The sequence below is a fragment of the Pipistrellus kuhlii genome, unplaced genomic scaffold (assembly GCF_014108245.1).
Source record: "Pipistrellus kuhlii isolate mPipKuh1 unplaced genomic scaffold, mPipKuh1.p scaffold_m20_p_2, whole genome shotgun sequence".
Classification (NCBI taxonomy): domain Eukaryota; kingdom Metazoa; phylum Chordata; class Mammalia; order Chiroptera; family Vespertilionidae; genus Pipistrellus; species Pipistrellus kuhlii.
In genome coordinates, this window is record NW_023425515.1 from 176,094,265 (window position 1) to 176,111,228 (window position 16,964).

Sequence of the window (16,964 nt, forward strand, 5' to 3'; positions counted from 1 at the left end):
TCCTCGGAGTTCCCTAGCGTGGAGGAACAATGGGAGTCATAACACACATCAGCGGGGACTCCTCCGTCCTTTGGCTCTGGTTCCCACAGGGTGAGATTCCTCTCATCGTCGTCGTTTTACACTTCTTGTTTGGTTACACTTCTTACGGAGTTTGTGAGATCTCAAGGGCAGGAACCCAGGGCCTGGCTCCTCAGAGTGCCCGAGTCCTGGCATCAATAACAGTGCTGAAGAGGGTTCAATATCTGTTACTCAAAAGCCAATTGAAAAGTCCATCTGAGACAGTAATGATATGAGAACAACTAAGACATTCTTGAAAAAGAAGACAGAGGCCTCCCTGTACCGGATAAAAACATATTTTTAAAGCGGTGGTCTTTGAAATAGCATAGCGGTGGTGCAGGAAGAGACAGCAGGAGCACAGAACAGAGTCTAGAGAGTCTAGAATGGTCTTGTGCACACTGGAGAATGCAGTACACAGTGAAGACAGCATTTCACATTGGTGTGGCCAAAGAGCGTTGGGTCTGACATATGTACCCTGTCAGGCTGCAGAGGCTCTTCTAGTCCTGCCTCAGTACCTGCCAAGGGCGCCCTGAAAAACCTCATCAGAACATGCACAGGTGGCCAAAACCGGTTTAGCTCAGCGGATAGAGCGACGGCCTGCGGACTGAAAGGTCCCAGGTTCAATTCCAGTCAAGGGCATGTACCTTGATTGCGGGCACATTCCCAGTAGGGGTTGTGCAAGAGGCAGCTGATTGATGTTTCTCTCTCATTGATGTTTCTAGCTTTCTATCCCTCTCTCTTCCTCTCTGTAAAAACTAAATATATATATATATATATATATATATATATATATATATATTTATTTTTTTATGTATTTTTTTTTTAAAGAAGAACATACTCAGATGGTGTAGAGCAGTGACCATGGAGTCTGGGAGAGCCATTTCTGCTTCCCATGCAGCCTGGCCACATGACTGCCGGGTGTACTTGGTGGGGTCATTCTGCTTAGACAGGGTCACTTCTGCCTGGCTTGAGTTCGGACTGAATAATTCCTCTGTGCCCTTCTACGTGGGACCTTTTTGCTTTCTATGCATAAGAACAGCCTTTCAGGAGGCAGTCAGCTTTACAGGAGGGTCAGCTGCAAGCCCATTCCTGGAGAGATTCGTAGTCATTTGCACATTCGTACGCATTAGAGACTGAGGGCCTCCTGAGAACAAGCATCTACTGACTGTGAGGAGGTGGACCAGGACAGCCATGAGTGAAACTCTGAAGGAGCCCTCGAGAAAAGATGGCAGAGGAAGGGAGGGGCACTCAAACAAACCTTGGCTCTATTTTTTAAAAATATATCTTTTCATTGATTTTAGAGAGGAAGGGAAAGGAAGAGAGAGATATAGAAGCATCAGTGATCAGAGAGAATCATTGATCAGCTGACTCCTGCACCCCGCCCCTACTGGGGATTGAGCCCACAACCCAGGCATGTGCCCTTGACCAGAATTGAACGTGAGCAGAAATCGGTTTGGCTCAGTGGATAGAGTGTTGGCCTGTGGACTGGGAGGTCCCAGGTTTGATTCTGGTCAAGGGCATGTACCTTAGTTGTGGGCACATCCCCAGTAGGGGTTGTGCAAGAGGCAGCTGATCAATGAATCTCTCTCACTGATGTTTCTAACTCTCTGTCCCTCTCTCTTCCTCTCTGTAAAAAAAAATCAATAAACTATATTTTTTTTAAAAAAAAGAAGAAACTGAGACCTTTCAGTCAGCAGGCTGAAGCTTTATCCACTGAACCGAACCAGCTAGGGTGGATCTATTTTTTTTTAAAAAACCACTTTGGAGCTGGCTGTATTTGGCTACCATGGTCTAAATCTATCTCACTAGCTCTTTTTGTCCTCTGGTACGGAGGAGGCACATTTGGTATGCTTGGTGAATGAATCAGTCAATAAAGGTAAGAAGGAGCAATCAGAATCCAGTCTGTTCATATATTATCTGTCAAGGGCTAGTGGGCTGGATACAAATAAACCGGATGTATCTTTTTCCCTACTGCTGGGTATTTATATCACTAAATCTCCATGGCAACCCTATGTCACAGGGGCTATAATTGCTCCCATTTTGCAAATGAAAACTCTGAGACTCAGAGAAGTTCAGTAATTTGCCAAGGGTCACATAGCAAGTAAGGGTGGAGCCTGGATTCAAACCTCTCTGTGCTGACTCTTACCCTTTATGATTAACTGCCAACCAGTGGCTGGGCATTCTGGCTGCAGCTCCACAAAAATCACCCAGACAACCTGCTGGCATCCAGCCCAAAAGTTGGCAGCCCCTCTCCTGCCAGTCTCTCATGCCACTGTTATCCATGGATGCTGGGCAGAGCCCTCAAGAATATGTCGCTGCCGGGACCTGTTTGGCTCAGTGATAGAGTGTCGGTGCGGACTGAAAGGTCCCGGGTTCGATTCTGGTCAAGGGCATGTACCTTGGTTGCGGGCACATCCCCAGTAGGGGGTGTGCAAGAGGCAGCTGATCGATGATTCTCTCTCATCGATGTTTCTAAATCTCTATCCCTCTCTCTTCCTCTCTGTGAAAAATCAATAAAATATGTTTAAAAAAAAATGTTGCTGCCCTAGCAAGTTTGGCTCAATGGATAGAACTGTGGACTGAAAGGTCCCGGGTTCACTTCTGGTCAAGGGCACATGCCCAGGTTGCAGGCTCGATATCCAGTTGGGGGTTGCAGGAAGTGGCCAATCAATGATTCTCTTTCATCATTAATATTCCTATCTCTCCCTTTCTTTCTGGGATCAAATAATATGTTGCTGAAGCAGGAGGGGAAAAAAACCTCTGATCTCTGGCCAGGATCATGTCAGTCAATTTCAACCTATTTTCCTAAACCAATCATCATCATCATCACAAAGACTGCAATAAGAAAGATGTCTTATGTCTGCCTAAAGCTGGAGAATTTGCAAAAAAAAAAAAAAAAAAAAAAAAAAAAAATACTTTCCTGTTGATCATTTTATTCAGGAATCTCAGTACTTCATGGGATTGGATGTGAGTTAAATTTGGGTTGGGCTGAGGAAAATAGAAAATCCCCAAATAACAGATGCATAAACAAACTTAGGTTTATTCTTCCAAGCACATAGTCGATAATATTGGAGGTACGCAGTCCAAGTCTGCCATCCCCAGCTCCTAGCTTTTAGCCTCATGGTACAAAATGGCTGTCGGAGCTCCAGCCACATTCCCAGGGCTGATATCTAACCAATATATGAATGTGTGCAACCACACTAATTATTCATGGTCCATGTCCTTTTTGATTGATCAGAGCCCACCTCCATATACAGATTGTTAAATATTATAAACACCAACCCTGCAGATTCCAAACATTAGGAAGTCCTCCTCTACATTAACACGGGTGGAATCATCTTCAGATTCCACCTGTGTTAATTTCCTAGAGCTCCCGTAAAAAAGTACCAAAATCCGGGTGGCTTAAAATAGATACTTATTGTCTCACAGTTCTGGAAGCTAGAAGTCCAAACTCAAGGTGTTGGCAGTGCCATGCTCTCTCTGGTGGTTCTAGGGGACAGCCCTTGCCACTTCTAGCTTCTGGTGTTTGTTGGCAATCCTTGGAGATCCTTCACATTCCTAGGCTTATAAGCTTATCACTATGACTATCTCCTCCCATGTGTCTTCACATCATCTTCCCTCTGTACATGTCTGTCTCTGCACTCAAATTTCCCCGCTTAGTAAGTACTCCAGTCATTCTGAATTTGGACCCACCCAAATGACCTCATTTTAAATTGATTGTGTAAAGACCCTGTTTTCAAACAAGGTCACATGCTGTGGTGTTTGGGTTAGAATTTTAACATATCTTTTTGGAGGGAGGCTACAACCACCAACACTTCCTTTCATAAATTGGCCAAAACAGATACATGGCGCCACCTAGCTGCAAGGGAGCCGGGAAGATAGAGTCAGTAGTTGGGTATGACATTACCTCCCACACTCAATAAAGTCAAAATACTAAAGGAGAAAGGGATATTGTGTGAAGACTGGCAGTCTCAGCCACAAGTAGGAAAGGTTATTTCCCCTTTTACGGATCACATACCAGTTAGAATGATTATGGGATTTACTCCATAGGGAGAGGTGAACAAAGAAGTAAATAAACATTTATTAAGCACCTATTGTGTGACAGTTACCATAGTGAATGTTTACAAATACCTATTTGTATTTATTCTTTGTTTTTGTTGTTAATCCTCACCCAAGGATATTTTTTCCATTGATTTTTAGAGAAAGTTGAAGGGAGGAAGGGAGAGAGAGAGAGAGAAACATCAATGAGAGAGATTCACATTGATTAGTAGCCTCTCACAGGGGCCCCAACAGGGGTCGGGGTTCAAACCTGCAACCTAGGTATGTGCCCTTGACCAGGAATCGAACCTGTGACCCTTTGATCAGAGGGCTGACACTCTAGCCACTTAGCCAACCAGTCAGGGATATTGAATCTTTATACAACCCAGCAAGATGGGCATTATTGACCCCATTTCAAAGATGAGAAAATTAATGTTAAATCCTTTGTCCAAGATTACACAGTTAGTGCAAGCAATAGAGCTTGAACTTAACTTTGGTCTGAAACTGTACCCCTGTGAAATGGGCCCTGAGAATGGAGCATAAAGCCAGAACAAAGAATGCTGGGATCAGGCCGGCAGCAAACAGCAGGAGACCTGAGGGGGTCTGGAACTCAGCCTGAGAGAACAGATGAACTGGTAGAATGAGCATCAGCCTGAAGGCCGCACTGCAGACTCCCTGAAGGCATCGGTGAGATGGAGACCCTGAGGAAACCTCAGCTGCGGCTGAAAGCAGCCTGAGGCATTGTAGTCAGAGCTGCCTTTATGTTGAGCACACGTGTCAAACACAAGGCCCGCGGGCCAAATCCGTCCCACCAGGCCTTGCAATGTGGCCCGCACCGCGCTGTCATCACTGCACTCCGCTGCGTTTCCATCACAATGACAGTTTATGACTGTTCAGTAAACCATTCGGCCCGCGATTTAGGCTGGATTTTAGATTTTGGCCCCTTCTCTGATTGAGTTCGACACCCCTAATTGTTGAGGATGGAAGCGAACAACAACAACAGTCACCATTTGTTGAGCATTTACTATGCTCCAGAAACTTCATTATGCATTTAACATTACTAATAGCTTACATTACCAGAGCAGTTGCTATCATGCAACCTTGCAAAATTTATATGACCTTGAATCTCACAACAATCCTTTGAAGTCTGTGCTATTAATATTGCAAGAGTGAAAACAAGGCTAGAGAGGCTAACTAACCTGTTCAAGGCCACACAGCTAGTAAATGGCACCTCTGTGCTACATGCATTTCCTTCCTCTTCACAGCAAGTCTGCAAGGTGGGAATGATTACTCTCATTTCACAGTTCAGGAATCTGAGGCCCAGCTGGCAAACGACAGCCAGGACTGAGGGATCTGAAATGGTACAGGCCAGGATCATGTTGGAGCAGATCCTGGACCCCAATTCTCGGAACCCCCAAATCCTAGTTATTATGATAGTAAGGCGTCTGTCCCCTGACACAGAGGCAGGCAGGACAGAGGCCTGGAGTGTGCCTCAGAACCCAGCACAGGACCTGGTACCAAGCTGGGCCTCTTTCTAAATTCAGCATGTTGACTGATTGTGGGATTACAGTCACACCTTCCCTAGGCCGACAAAATGCTAAATTGCTGAATTGGATAGTTGGGGATTCTTTATGTTAATTTTGCTCTCTTTTAGGCTGACTGCAAATGTGAAAAAATAATAGTGTGCAGCAATTAAGGAATCCACACACCTGAGTCATTTCTGGCAAATGTGATGAGAATACAACCATCACCACAAAAATAAACACACACACACACACTCACACACACACACACAAAACCAAATATTCAGCCGAGAAGTCTCACTCTCTCCAGCTGCTATCTCCAGAGCCACCTTAGAGTGGAATGGAAAGGGTTTGATCCAATGGGCTTCAGAATCACCTGGAAGGCTTGCTTACACAGCCTTCTGGGCCCCACCCCAGAGTTTCTGAGTCAGTAAGCCTTAAAGCAATCATGTCAAACTCAAAGGCTAACAAGGGCCAAATAAATGAGGCATGCAGCCTATGGGCCGTGAGTTTGGCATGCTTGCCTTAGAGAGTCTTATGCATTTCTGACAAATTCCCAGGCGATGCTGATGATGACTGTGAAAACCCCGGGCCTGAATGAACTTAAAGCACAGCAGACATAGAGGTCAAAGCTGTGTACCCTTGAAAGCATCGGGCTCTCACCCCCAGCCCCACTCATGCAGGGAGGTAGGGTGAGGCAAAAGCCAAGCTGGGCTGGATGGCTGTGCGTCTCTACATAATAAGGGAACAGACTCCAGGACTATATAAACTTCAGTTCATCTCCTGGGGCAACTCTCACTGGCTGTGGAACCTTGGGAAAGTTACTTATCTGGTGTGGACCTGACTTTAAGCATCTGTACAATGGGCATAAAGAGAGTGCCTACTTTCTAGAACTGGCTCTAGGCGTCCATGAGCTCTTGTTAGGTGCTTGGCACATACATTAGTAAATGCGTTCTAAGTTGTCGCTCTTGGTATTATTGCCCTGAGCCAGGGGGCCAGAGATGAAAGTCCAGCAGAGGGTCAGGGATACTGCCGAGGAAGGATGGGAGAAGCAGCCCCACAAGGAGGTCTGAAAACCTGAGCTGAGGAACACCCAGCCAGGGTCAGAGGTCCAGGGAGAGGGTCAGCATGTGGCGAGGAGGTGGGGGGAGGAATTCCGTTCCATTCCCTGGGGCATTGCACAGGGGCAGAGGCCAGGGTGCTGAGCGCTGAGTCATGCGAGCCTGCCCCAAGCTGAGCCTCTTTTGAAACTGCTAGTCACGTTCTCCTCCCGAAAACTGCTCACTCATCTCAAGGCAGAGTGGAGCCAGGCAGCCATGTCTGTACCTCGGGGCTCTCTCCTCCCCGCCCCCCCCCGCCCCGCCCCCCCCCGCCCCGCCCCCCCCCCCCCCCCCCCCCCCCCCCCCCCCCCCCCCCCGCTGATGGAACCATAGGACATCCATGTACCTCCTAACTGACCAACCAGAGACACAGAGACTGTGGTTGGGAGATAAGTCAGAGCCAAGGTGACTAGAATCCACTCTAGAGGGAGCCAAAGAGTGTTTGCCTCGGTCTCAGAGGCTTGGGGCCACAAAGCAGAGTCCCCGTGGCATGGACAAGCCCTCCTGCCTTTGGAAGGCCCAGCGCCACTTCCTCTGCATTCTATCGGTTAAAGTAGTCAGGGAGCGGTCCCAGATTCAGTGTGGATGGGACCACACAAGGCGTGAGCATTGGGAGTCATCCTCTACAGGGGGACGTCATTGGAAACTAGCTGCCACAGACCCAACCTCTACACGTTCGCTGTGCCCACTCTGTCTAAGTCATCAGGATCATCTCTTACTCAGAGGTCTGCAATCATTTTCTAGGCAATCCCCTGCGCTACCCCTACCTCCTGCCACTCTAGCCCGCACACCATCACCCATGTTCTTATTAAAATGCAAATAATGTCCAAATGCAAATTCAGTCGAACCCCATTTAAAACCCTGCACTGACTTCCCGTTGTTGTTGGGATGAAGTCCCAGGTTCTTAAAAAGCCTGGGAGGCCCTCCATCAGGGACTTGGGTCCAGCTTCATCGGCTCGGCTCCTCTCTCCCCCAGCCACCACCACGGGGCCTTCCTGCAGCTCCTCACACCCTGCCCTGCTCTTTCCTTTCCTGGGACCCTCCCACTTGCCTCTCCATGTGGCCCAACTACTGTTCGACCTTCAGGTCTCTGCTTACTAGCAGACGCCCTCTTCTCAGAGAAGCTGTCTTGGTGCTTTGGATCATCAACACACTGTTTTTGTTGGGAGTCTCTAGTCACTAGTGCAAAGGGAACTTATTGCCTCATGTAAGGGAGCCACTGAGGGATCAAACCTCAGACACAGACGTTGCTTCAAGTATCGGCTCTGCCTTCTGCAGGGTGGACTTCCTCCTTAGGCAGCCCAGGGACTGTCTGCTAAGCCCTGTTGCTTGAGGTAGGCGTCTGTGATAGGCCAGGTGTGGGTCTCCAGCCACCTCCTCCCCTGCTTAGTTAGGAAGGAAGGTGAGGAAGGAAGGTGGGGAAGGAGTGATTCCTCAGAGGAATAAGTGGGGTATTGTTCCCTGAAGAAAGGGGGTGCATTGTAGGCAGGTAAACACCACCAAAGCATTCGCTTTACCCTCCGGGCCAGCACCCTGAACATTTCCTTCACATACCCCGGCATTCTCTTTATTTAAAATGTATCTTTATTGTTGAAAGTATTACAGATGTCCCCCCCCCCTTTTTTCCCCGTTGACCCCCTCTCTCAATACTTTAAATATATATATAGCTACAAGTAAACCCATCAAGACAATGTAAATGTTTCAAGTAAACTATTAAAAGGAATTTTAAAAATATATAACTCTCGGAGATAGAAATCATAACTTTGAGGGATGTCTAAGCTCCTTAAGTCACCTCATCACAAGGGCTTCCCAACAAATACCTGCCTATTTTAGAGGTGAGAGGAGCACCCCATAAGCCAGGTGGGCCCCGTTCCTGCCCCCAGATTCCCTCCACCACCCAATCAGAGCCTGCCCCTCATCTGTCCAAAGGGATTCGTGAAACCGCCTCCCCGTCGCCAGAGTTGGTTTCCCAGGCGCATTAATTTGTGCGGTATTTGTTTTTATCGTCCACGCGTGGTATCGGACTTGTTTCCATGATGGGCCTTTGAGCAGAAGCGCACCAAGAACGCACCTGGCGGAGCCGCCTCTGCGTGCACTTCCAGGCCGGCTGCCCTCAGCCTGGCTCGGCGGCGCAGGCCAGATTCCACCGGGAGCCTCCCCACCAGGGGCTGCCGACCCTCTCCCGCCTCCAGCTCCAGAGCAGCCGCGACTCCGTCCCTGCAGAGCAAAGCCTCCTCCTCTGGCCCGCACACAGGATGCCCCTACGTGTGACCTGAAAGTTGTTCGCGGACCGAAAGGCAAACCCAACGCCAGTGCCCCCGTTCCCGGAGGTTTCCTTTTCCCGGGGACTCTGATCGCAGCTCCCGGGTCCAGCGAGAGGAGCCCGCGGCCGCGCTCCGGAGCGCACCGGGGCCGTGCGGGCGCGCGGGGAAGGAGGCGGCGGACCCCGGCGCGGTGCAGCCTGCCGGCCGGCAGCCACCGCCCAGCACGGACCAGGCCGGCGCACCGCGCTCCGGCGGCCGAGGGCAGAGAGGGCTGCCCTGGAGGACTGACTGCCACCAACCCCCTGGAGAAGGAGGGACCCCGCTCGGGGCGACTGGGGCTACGGACACCCATTCAACCCAGAGCCCGTTGCACGGCCGCCACCCCTTCCGCGCGCCGCGGCCCCACGGCCTCCCGGCGCCTGCCAGCCGGCGGCCCCGGGAGGATGGGAAGGACGAGGAGAGGGGCTGAAGGGCAGCCCTCTGGACCGGAGCCCGGGGCAGCCAACCCCCGGCCCAGGCCGCCGCTGTGCAGCCTGTTCCTCACTTCATCTCCAGGCGGAACAGTTCACCGGTTACTAATGCGGATTAACAATAACCGGTTACCAATGCGGATTAATTATTAACCGGTTAATAACGCGGATTAACAACTAACTGGTTAATAATGTGAATTAACAACCTGTTAATAGTGTGGATCAATTATCAACCAGTTAATAATGCGGATTAATTATTAACTGGTTAATGTGGATTAACAACTAATCGGTTAATAATGTGGATTAACAATAACCTGTTAATGGTGTGGATTAACTATTAACTGGTTAATAATGCGGATTAACTGTAACTGGTTAATAACGCAGATTTTGTAATCCAAAAAAAACACGATAATTTCAAGGGGAACATCAAAAGTGCTTGATTCAAAGTAATGTCTATGGCTAGCTACATATTGCCCATCTTTCAGGTAATTTGTGGATGTCGTCCCAATAGGACTTTTCTAGTTTTGAGGCAAACGAACCCCAAGGCTGCAAGTGGTTGGAAGTGCGGGTGATCAATGTGTCCTGCAGTTCACATTAATTCTTCATCAACACACCAGCGGGCTGGTTTTGGTTTTTGTTTCCACTTCCTAGCCCGGCAATCTTTAGAAGGAGCAAAGTCTGGTGAATACAGTGAGTGGGTGGGTCAATAACTCCCAGGCAAGATCTTTTAACCTGTCTAACTGGTTTTGAAGTGTGTGATGGTGCATCATCATAAAGCAAAATTACTTTGCCGGGTCTTCTGGCACATTCTGGTTGTTTCACGATCAAAACGTGGTTCAAATTATTTGTTGTCGGGAGCGATCACCTGGTTTTAAAAGCTCATAATACACCTCACCTTCCTGACCCCACCAAACGCAGAGCATTGTCTTCTTTCCGAAGTAATTCGGCCTTGCAGTTGATGTTGATGGTTGATGTGGATCAACCTATGATTTTGTGCATTTGGGATTCTCAAAATAAATCCACTTTTCATCGACAGTCACAATTCGATGCAAAAAAAATACTTTTGTGCCGTTGAAGCAACGTTTTACTGATGACTTTGGGTTTTCCATTTGTCTTTAGTTCAGTTGATGTGGCACCCATTTTCCTTCCTTTAAAATCATTTCTATTGCTTGTAAATGATCAGAAATTGTTTGCTGAGCAACGTTTAATCTTTCTGCAAGTTGTTTTTGAGTTTGACATGAATCTTCATCCAATAATGCTTGTAACTTTTGGTCGTCAAACTTTTTTGGTTGACCTGGACGTTCTTTGCCTTTCACATCGAAATCATCACTTTTAAAGCATTTAAACCAGCATTCACAGGTATCTTGAGATGGAGCATGTTCACCGTAAGCCTCCCAAAGTATACGAAAACTTTCAGCAGCACTTTTCTTCAAAATAATGAGTTAAAACTTCCCATAAATGCTCTTTTTTGGGGGCACAAAATTCGACATTTTTAAGCATAAAAATATCTATGATGTTAATGCCTTCAGAAGCTTTGACATATGAAGTTTTGAAGCTTGTTGTCAATACAACAAAATAGCATACATATCAAATCTCATATATATATCAACATATGTGTAACTCCATCTATTGAAAAATATCCGCATCATTAACCTGTACACCTAGTACATGTATATTTACATGTCTATATACACATACATACTGTTGCTCTATATCTATATAATTTATTTTTTCTGAACTGTTAGAGTAAGTTGCAGGCATAATTCCTTTACTCCTAATACATAATCAATGTGGAATTTACCTGGAATGTCTTTTCCCCAGGTTTCTATATGGTTCACTCTGCATATGGCACCCCTCACCTCCTTCCTTCAAGTCTTTGTTCAACAGAGACTTCTGATCACCTACCTGATCAGAGGCCTACCTGATCACTCTTTAAAATTATAACCACCCCTTCCACACACATTGTTGTCACTCTTGGTCCTCTTACCCTGCTTTACTTTTTCTTGTCTTACAGCACCTTTCACTTTGTAGGATACTTTCGAACTGATATATGAAACCTCTGTATTATAAGCTTCATAAGGACAAGGGTCTTGTGTTCACTGAAATATCCCAAGCTCCCAAAACAGCACATAGCAGATGGTCAGTAAATAATGAATGAATGAATGAATGAATGGGGCAACCCAAAGTCACAGCAAATGAATGGTGCAGGGCTTTTCCATCAGGCCCTGCCACAGGCCAGGCACTGCTCTCAGAGCTTTCCTGTGAGGTCCCTGTAGGCTCTCACTGGGACTATTGGTGACAATGGTTTATGTAGATCCTACCCATTGTGGGGTGGACCCCAATGATGAGGTCTCAATTTTGTCATCATTACCTTTGACTTCCCCTTTTCTCTCTGTCCCCTCCCCCAAAGCTGTTCTTGAGAGGCGGGCAGTGTGGAGCCAGGAGAACTGGATGCGAGTCCCTGGAAAAGTCACTTCCCTCTCTGGGTCTCACTCCCACGGTCTCTGACACTCCTGGTGGCTTGGCTATCACCCTCTAGCCTCTTTCTGTCATCACGCAGTGGTCGGTAAACTCACTAGTCAACAGAGCCAAATATCAACAGTACAATGATTGAAATTTCTTTTGAGAGCTGAAAACCGACTTCTGTGCATGGGCCACAAAGTTTCAATCACAGATACGTGCGTACCTGCATGTGGTATTTTGTGGAAGAGCCACACACTCAAGGGGCCAAAGAGCTGCATGTGGCTCGAAAGCCGCAGTTTGCTAACCACTGCCCTAGGGAATCTGGTTGAGACTGTGGCCTGTGCTCTGATGGCAGAAGGCATGGCTTGTTCTCGGAGGGAAGAGATGAGAACAGTATTCTCTGCTCTGGGTTTGCTGCTGGCCCTTTGGGAATCAGACAGATCGGGATTTGAATTGAAAGCTGCCACACCCTGGCGGCTCTATGATCCTGGCAGTTGCCTCTGTGTTCTCAGCCTCAGTTTTCCGTTCTGTAAAATGGGTTTAGTAACATCTTCTTCAGAGGGTGTTGGGGAGAATTAATTAAAATATGCATACAGAGCACTTTGCATGTCACCTGACACACAGAAAGTGCCCCCCAAATGGTAGCCGTTATTAGCTTCTGAGCCCTGAGTGGGTGCCTGCATTATGGGGAGAGGGGCGCATTTCTGGAGCCCTCTCTGCACAGCAGGTGTGGGCCTGGCCACTGTGTGTATCTGTTGTGGGGCTGTGGATATTTAGGAGACACCAGCTCCTGACCTTTACACAGAGCTCCAGGCCCCTCATCTCCCCATTTGGAAGACTGAGCCCAGAAGTTTAAATCACAGAAAGCACTGGGAAAGCCATCTGGGCCAGGAGCAGAATGGACATCATCCAGAACCACAAGAAATCTGGCTGAGTGGAAATTCTGCAACTAGAAGGAAAGAAAAAAGCTCATGGAAAATCAGAGGAGCTGCAAAGGACTGAGGTATGGAGATACGCATGCAGAGAGGAAGGGTGGCTGAGTGCCTGACTTTCTCTGGCAGGAGAGGGAAGGAAGCCCCTGACTGCACTGAACCCCAGTTCTAGGTGAAGCCCCATGGATCCAGGCTCATATGGGGGGAGTCTGGACTGTCAGGTGACTCAGAGACTCAGGGAAACTGCAGTGGGCAGGGGTCTGGAGGCACACACAGAGAAGACTGACTGCTGAGGTTGCCACTAGCTCTCCCTAGCAGAAGGGACTTGGAAGCTCCTGACTGCACTGAACCCAAGTTCCAGGCGAGCCTGGGAGAATCTGGACTGTTAGGCGGAAATTCAGGGGAACCTCAGATTGCTGAGATCTGGAGGCCCCCATCCAAGGGCAGGGTTGATGGGAAGCCAAGACTATCTGTTCAGTCCTGAGACTCTGACCCATCCAAGCTGAGCCCAGAGGCTTTTGCAATTTTGCAAATTTTGTCCCATAAGACTGTCTCCAGCACAAGTCTCCTGGCATAGACACAGCTGATACACATAGTAAATTGGCCTGGAGGTCAATTCCTCCCAGTGATACCAACACCAATCAAGACTTAACTACAACGAGGCTGTACACACAGACCACAAAGGAGTGCACCAATAGTGTCCATGTCAGGTGACTGGGAGGCCGACCCATTGGGCCATATACGAAACCTAGCACACAAAGCTACCCTACCAACTCAGGGAAGCAGTAAAAATGTGGAGACAAATATGATAACAGATCACAGACTAAAGAAATGGAGGAAAACAAACGATTGGATATAGAATTCAAAACCACGGTTATAAGGTTTTTCAAGAATTTCCGAAAAAAGGCCAATAAATTTAGCCAGACCCTCCAAGGATATGAAAAAGGACCAACTAGAAATTAAACATACACTGACTGAAATAAAAAATATATATGTATTATACAGAGACCCAAAAGCAGACTAGAGGAATGCAAGAATTAAGTCAAAGATTTGAAATACAAAGAAGCAAAAAACACTCAATAGGAAAAGCAAAAAAAAAAAAGAATCCAAAAAGTTGAAGATAATGTAAGAAGCCTCTGGGACAACTTCTAGTGTACCAACATCGAATAATGGGGGTGCCAGAAGAAGAGAGAGAGCAAAATACTGAAAAGCTATTTGAAGAAATAATGACTGAAAACTTCCCCCACCAGGTGAAAGAAATAGACTTACAAGTTCAGGAAGCACAGAGAACCCCCCAAAAAAGGAATCCAAAGAGGACCACACCAAGACACACCATAATTAAAATTCCAAGAGCAAAAGACAAAGAGAAAATATTAAAAGCAGCAAGAGAAAAACAGTTAATTACCTACAAGGGAGCATTCATGCAATTGTCAGCTGATTTCTCAACAAAAACTATGCAGGCCAGACGGGAGTGGCAAGAAATATTCAAAATGATGAATAGTAAGAACCTACAACCAAGATTACTCTACTCAGCAAAGTTATCATTCAGACTGGAAGGTCAGATAAAGAGCTTCACAAATAAGAAAAAGCTAAAGGAGTTCATCACCGCCAAACCAGAATTATATGAAATGCTGAAAGGTATTCTTTAAGAAGAGAAGGAAGAAGAAAAAGGTAAAGTTAAAAATTTTGAACAACAAATATCTATCAACAAGTGAACCTAAAAATCAAGTGAATTAAAAATCTGAGAAACAGAATAAACTGGTGAATTTAATAGAATCAGGGGCATAAAAAGGAAGTAAACTGACAATTCTCGGGGAGAAAGGAGTGTGGGGTGCAGGAAGAGACTGGACAAAAATCGCATACTTATGGATGAGGACAGTGGCAGGGGGGAGGTAAGGGCAGAGGGTGGGGTGGGAACGGAATGGAGGGGAGCTATGGGGGGAGGGAGGAGAAACTATTGTAATAATCTGAACAGTAAAGATTTATTAATTTTTTTATTTTTTATTTTAAAGAGGACCAGTCAAATCCCCTCCCCTCGAATCGGGGCCGGCCTCGGTGACTCACTTGTAACAACAGAATGCACAGAAGTTACTCCCCGTGACTTCCCGTGACTTCTGAGGTGAGGCCAAAAGGAAGCTTGCAGCTCACTTTCTCTTGAGACACACCCTCTCCGAGCCGGCCGCTACGCTGCGAGAAGCCACGTCACATGGACAGGCCATGTGCAGGTGCTCCAGGTGGCAGTGCCAGCTGAGCCTTCAAGTCCTGCTGGCTCAGGTACCAGCCACGTGAACAGAGCAGCCTCCCAGGTGACTGTTGCCCCAGCCACTCGAGTCTTTCCTGCTAAGGGCCCAGGCGTCATGGGATGTATTATTAATTATCTATTGCTGCACAGCAAATTACTCCAAGATGTAGCCGCTTAAAAGAGCAAACATTTAGCATCTCCTGCCATGCCTGATCGTCAGGAACCTGAGAGCAGCATCTCTGGGTGGTTCTGACACAGTCTTTCGTGAAATTTCACAGTCCAGCTGCCGGCCAGGGCTGAGTCATCTAAGAGGTGCTCTGGGGCTGGAGGATCCACTTCCAAGCGCATTCACATGGCCGTTTGAAGTAGGCCTGGGTTCCTTCCCAGATGGGCCTCTCCATACATGGGTGTCCTCAAGACATGGCAGCTGGCTTCCCCCAGAGTGGGTGATCTAAAGCACAGAGAGTCATAACCTAGACTCAAAAGTGGAGTGACATTCTATCTCTTCTGCCACAGTCTAATGACCACCCAGACTGGCCCTGGTACAGAGCGGGAGGGGACTAGTCGAGGGCATGAATACTGGAGGTTTGTGTCATTGGAAACTGTCTTGGAGGCCGCCTACCGCCAGCAGAGCCCAGCCACCACCCCCACCACCCCCGTGCCCTGTTCAATTCCTGACCCACAAAATCATAAGCGGGATAAAAAGATGATTGCTTTAGGCTGTGACATTTGGGGTGATCTGTTTCACAACAGTAGGTTAACTGCAACAGAGGCAAGGGAATCATTCATCCAGTTTGCCGCCAGAGGGCGCCTGACCTCTCAGCCCTGGTGGGTGTCCCCAGAGCCGCTGCACCTGCCCTACGCCCTGGAGCTACTGCGATATGGGAAAGGGCCCTGAAGAGAGGAGGCCAAGGAGGATGTGGCCCGGTGGCGAGGGAGCAAGAAGAGGAAGAAAGACTGAGTCAGCCCATGTCCACAGGCCCTGGGACTGGGGTTGCAGAGGGTAAAGGTGATGAGGGCAGCAAGCCTGCCAGCGGCACAGAGATGAGCCCTGAAAGGTGAGCCTATGACCACAGCGGAGGAGAGTTCTTTGGCACCAGCATGGCCTGTGGGGTCCCCAGGCCCCTCACACATACATGCCATGTCTCTAATGGGCTGGACAGCTGGGATGACTGAGAGGACAGGAACACAGCCTCATTACAAGCTGTAAATGAGTCCCTCGAGGGCCAGCAGGGGCTCCCTAAGGAAACAAGTCATTTTCTTCCTTTTCATTCCTCCACACCGGAGGGCGGGGGAGCAAGCCACGCCCATCTCCTCTCTCAGGCCACAAGGCCGTCTGCTGGGACTTTGAATCCAATAGCAAATTGACCTTTGAAAATGCAAAGACCAAGTGAATGCCCAAAACAAGGGACTTCGTTCATAACCAAAAATGACTGAGTTCTGGAAACAGGTGGAGGTGTCATCAAGGGGGCCAGAGGTCATCAGGAAAGGGAGAATGGCAGATTCCAACTTTGGTAGAAGTTGTGTTTTTAAAGACTGATACTTATCTTTACGTGTTTATGTTTCTCAATCAAACTAGTTCCGGGAGCCATTATTATTATTATTATTATTATTATCATCATCATCATCATCATCATCCTTGGCTCCTCCTCTTTCACTTCATTCACTCACTCGCTCATTCACTCCTCTTTCATAGCATACATTCATTCACTCACAAGCACTTACCGTACACCCAGCACTGTGCTCAGCATCATTAACCGTGCAATTCCACGGTTATCCACTGTGATAACTACAATAAATTGAAGTGCAGTCAATTGATGATCATGTCTTGTCCATTCAACTTCCAATTACCTCTTAAGCCTTTGTCCGCTTCCC

The 16,964-nt window shown here is 47.6% G+C and overlaps 1 protein-coding gene across 1 annotated transcript in view; it reads right to left on the reverse strand.

The window, feature by feature from the left end:
- HPCA (hippocalcin) overlaps nucleotides 1-16,964 on the reverse strand; it is a 226,769-nt gene that overhangs the window by 85,252 nt on the left and 124,553 nt on the right. The window lies entirely within an intron of this gene.